The sequence below is a fragment of the Elephantulus edwardii genome, unplaced genomic scaffold (genome assembly GCF_000299155.1).
Source record: "Elephantulus edwardii isolate Elephantulus edwardi_28Jun2011 unplaced genomic scaffold, EleEdw1.0 scaffold00086, whole genome shotgun sequence".
Lineage (NCBI taxonomy): Eukaryota > Metazoa > Chordata > Mammalia > Macroscelidea > Macroscelididae > Elephantulus > Elephantulus edwardii.
Window position 1 is genome coordinate 4,105,854 of NW_006399836.1, and position 4,951 is coordinate 4,110,804.

Genomic DNA, 4,951 nt, shown 5'->3' on the forward strand with positions numbered 1-4,951 from the left:
CGCTCCCTCGGCCGGGGCGGCGGCTGCTTCCTCCGCTGCGGCCCTGACCTGGGTCCCCGCCGGAGAAGGGGCGATGGGCGGCCGAGAGCGCCAGCCGCCGGGACCCCACGCTGGCCCGTCGCAGGTCCTGAGCGGCATGGCAGTCAAGCCGGGGTGCAAGCTGCCCGGGAGACCTGGCGCCGCCGTCGGGTTTCGTGATTGCCTTCGGGAAACGTCCAGGGCTTCGAAGGGGAGCGAGCAGGGACCCTCCAGCCTGGCTGTCGCTTGCCCCCCACAAATGGAGGCGGCGCCGATGCGGGCCCGGGCTCCCCTCAATCTGTCAGCCCTAGAGTGGCCTTTGCTTTAGGGACACACGAGGCCACAGTCCCCACACCTCCCGCACCCATTCCATCCTGTGTCCTTAGGCTGGGCCCACCTGCAGTCACGGTGCTTTGATTTTAGTGGGCGATCCTGCCATTTCTCTACCGGTCCTGGCCCCAAACACCTATATGCCACCCCCATCTGTAGACCAACCTCTCTTGCCAGCTCTCACCTCACGGTTAGGACTTAACTAAAATCCCTCTTAAATCTTGTTCTGACATCTCAGGTTTTTTAGAAAATTGGAGCGCTGTATGTGGAGTGTGTTGTTGGACTCCACTGCTAAACCGGAAGAACTACGATTTGTTTCCTTGTCTTAGTCGTGAATAGGAACAACAGATCTGGGAAAATATCTCCACGGCTTCAGCCAGACTTGGAAAGAGGTCTATAGGATGCATTATAGGAACCAGGCGAAGCTTGGCTTTGCCTGTAATGTTCCATGTAAGCATTTCTGTCACCTAATATATTGTGTGCCAGTGGACTTATTATACTGGAAGTCTAGAAACAAAGACTCAGGTTTGGAGAGGGAGACCCTCAATCTGATGGATTCAGTGTCTACAACAATGGGTTAAACAGCCAAGACAGGGTGGTTCAAGAGTGGGCAGGATTTCCACGTGTTGCATACAGGATTGCTTTGAGTTTCAGTCAACTGGATGGCACCTAACAACAACACAGTTAATTAAGGTAAAGAAGCAAAGCACTGCCATCTAATTGGAACCCACTGGAATGCCAGCAGATTTTCAGAGACTAAGGAGGTAACTCGTGGTTGCTTTGATGCTGAACACTGTGACACTGATGTGCCAAACTTGGTAATGGTTACCCATGGTGGACAGTGTCTGCTGGAGCTTCCCAATTACAACAAGCCTGGAAGCAGGACTGGCATCCACTTCCGAAATGGCTTGCCTCCAGAAACTCTACGAACAGTGCTCAGGCCTTTCGTTCATAGGGTCGCTATGAGTCATCTACGACTCGATGGCACCGAACACCACCACCACGAAGAAGGAAACTGCCCATTTTTTTTTCCCTCAGAGCAGCTAGCTGGTAAATGTGAACCATCTGCCTTTGACTTGGCACTACAACTTCATAACTGCTCTTGTTACGTGCCATGTGGGTGAGTTGACTAGATTCACAGTGACCCTATCAATAACGGCTGTGAACCCTGCCCTATCTTGTGCCATCCTCACTATCTTTGAAATACTTGAACCCATTGCTAGAGTCACTGTGTCAATCCATCTAATCCAAGGTCTTCCTCTTTCACACTGACCCTCCACCTTTCCAAGCATGATGTATTTTTCAAAGAACTGGCCCCTCAGCCTAACCGATCTCCCTCATTTAAGGTCTTGACGGCTTATTTACCCCCTCTCAACAAATGTATTGTTGTTGTTAGGTGCAGTTGAACTGAGTACAACTCACTGTTACCTAGAAACAACAGATCTGAGCCCTGCCCTATCCTGTGCCATCCTCATCATCTCTGAAACACTTGAACCCATTGTTACAGTCACTGTGCCACTCCATCTAGTTAAAGGTCTTCCTCTTTCATGCTCACCCTCCGCCTTTGGCCAAAAGGTCTCCTTAATTTAAGGTCTTGAGGGTTTATTTATCCATCACTCAACAAATGTATTGTTGTTAGGTGCAGGTGAACTGACTCATGGTTATCCTATAAACAACAGATCTGAACCTGGTCCTATCCTGTGCCATCTTCATCATCTCTGCCATACTTGAGCCCATTGCTGCAGTCACTATGCCAGTCCATCTCAGTGAGGGTCTTCCTTTCTTTCCATAACCTTTGCAAGCATGGTGTCCTTTTCTATGGAATAACTCTTTCTAAAAACATAAACAGAGACAAAGCTTCATCCTTGCCTCTAAGGAACACTCTAGCTGTACCTTCTCTAAGACATATTTGTTCTTTTGGCAGTCCATGGTATATTCAGTTGTTTGTTGTTGTTGGGTGCCATCAAGTAGAGGAAGACTCATAGTGACCCTATAAACAAAAGATCTGGACCCTGTTCTATCCTGTGTCATCCTCACAGTTGGTGACACACAAGAGCCCACTGTGGCAGTCACCACATCAATCCACTTTCCTACCCCAGCCTCTACCCAGCATTATGTCCTTCTCCAAGGAATAGCCCCTCCTACCAACCTGCCCAAAGTATGTGTGGAGAAGTCTCATTCTTACCACCAAAGAGCACTCTGGCTGCACTCTCTCTAAGACATCTTGTTCTCTTGGCCATCCATGGGATGTTCAGCGCTCTTCTCCAACATCACAAAGGTGTCAATTCTTCTGTCATCCTTATTCACTGTCCAGCTCTCAGATGCACAGCTTGAATGAGATGTACCTTAGTCTTCAAACAAACATCATTACTCCTTGATAATTTGGAGAGGTCCCTAATTGCTGATTGTCCCAGTGCAATGCATCTCCTTATTCCTGACTGCTGGTAGTAATGGTGTTAATTATAGACCCAAGCAAGATGAAGTTGTTGATAATTTCTTCTTCATCATGATGTTGCCTATCGGTTCAGTGGTAAGAATCTTTGTTTTCTGCAACAATGAATGAATTTTTTTTTTAAAGTGAACTGGTGGGATAGAAAGGAAAATGTACAACAATGAACGAAGGAAAATCCAACTTTTCTGTAAACTTTCATTAAAATCACAATAAAAAAAGAATCTTTGTTTTCAATATTGAGATGCAATCCATACCGAAGCCTACATCCTTGATCTTCTGCATCAAGTGCTTCAAGTCCTCCTCACTTTCAGCAAGCAAAGTTGTGTCATTTGCATAATGCAGGTTACTGATAGGTTTCCCTCCATTCCTGATACCACATTCCTCTTCATAGAATTCTACAACTCAAGGACATCTAGTCTTCTGTTAGCCTTATTTACTGTCTAGCTCTTAGTATCATAGCAAATGATTGAAAAGATTATGGCCTGAATTAGGTGTATCCGTCTTTAAATGGACACCATTGATTCTCAGTATTTTGGAAAGGTCCCTGACAGTAGATGTTCACAAGGTAATGTTGTTGTTGCTGATTGCCATCAAGTTGAACATGACTCATAGCAACCCTATAACAAAAGGCCTAAAGTAACTATTGTCATTTTTCCAAGTTCATAGAGTTTCTAGAAGCATGTATTTTAGGAGGTGGACACCACTCCTGCATCCAAACCTGAGCCAATCTGGGAGCTCCCTTTTAATTTACTGACTGCTGGTACCAAGTGTGTTGCCCGTGGAACCAAGTAAGATGATATCATTGACAACGTCACTCTTTTCTCCATCTATCATGATGTTGCCTATTGACCAGCTGTGAGAACTTTTGTCGTCTTGACGTTGGGATGTAATCCATACTGAAGGTTTCAGTTTTTTATCTTCTGCAGCAATGTTTCAAGTCCTCCTCATGTCTAGTGAGGAGGCGAGGTTGTGTCAATGGCATAATGCAGGTTGTCTTCCTCTTATCCTGATGCCACATTGTTTTCATAAGAGTCTAGCTTCTCAAATGATTTGCTTACCACATACATTGACTAGGTATGAAGAGAGACTACAACTCTGACACACTCTTAATTTTAAACCACATAGTGTTTCCTTGCTCTGTTCACACTATAGCCTCTTGGTCTAAGTATGGGTTTCACATGAGCACAATAAAGTATTCTGGGATTCACATTCTTCTAAATGTCAGCCATTTGTTATGGTTGTTATGGTCCATACAGTCAAATGCCTTTGCATAATCAACAAAACACAAATAGATACCCTTCAGGTATTCTTTGTCTTCAGCCGAGACCCATCTGACATGGGCAATGATATCCCTGATGCCACAGTAAGTGCTATGGGGAAAATGAATGAGATTGAGGGGAAGAGGAGGCAATCATAATGAGGTGATTAGGAAAGACCTCCAAGAGGCAGCAGCATTTAGGAGAAGCCTCAATGATAAGCTACCTTGAAGAGAATCTGTGCAAAGACCCGAGGCAGGAATGGGCTTGGCCTGTTTGAGAAACAAGGCTGGGTTTGCTCTTCTCTTCTTCCTACTTCATAGGCCATAGCATCTCTGGCTCCTTTCTTGGCACCTGGGCCGCTTTTCCACCCATACCATCCTTCGCTCTTACCATATACAAATAGGGAGCTCTGGTGGTATAGTCCATAGGGGGTGTTGCTCTGCTGACCCAAAGGTGGTGCTTCTCTACAAGCTGCTCCAAGGGAAAAAGATGGGCAGTCTTCTCCCATGCAATTTATACCATCTGTAAAGCTAGGGTCAATTCTCCAATGCAGAGCAACTAACTGAGAAGACCACGGCCTAGATCAGGTGCATCTTAGCACTCTGGAGAGGTCCCTGACAGCAGACTTTCTCAATGCAACTCATTTTTTCACTTCCTGACCACTAGCGCCAAGGGTGCTGATTGTGGATCCAAGCAAGATGAAATTGTTAACAACCTCAAGCTCTTTTCCATCTATCATGAGGCTACTAGCTGATCCTGTGGTGAGAATGTTTTTCTTGATGTTGAGCTTTAATCCATATTGAGGACTGCTGTCCTTGACCTTGTGCAGCAAGTGTTTCAAGTCTTTTGTTTTTGGTGAGCAAGGATGTGTCATCTGCATAACGCAGATTGT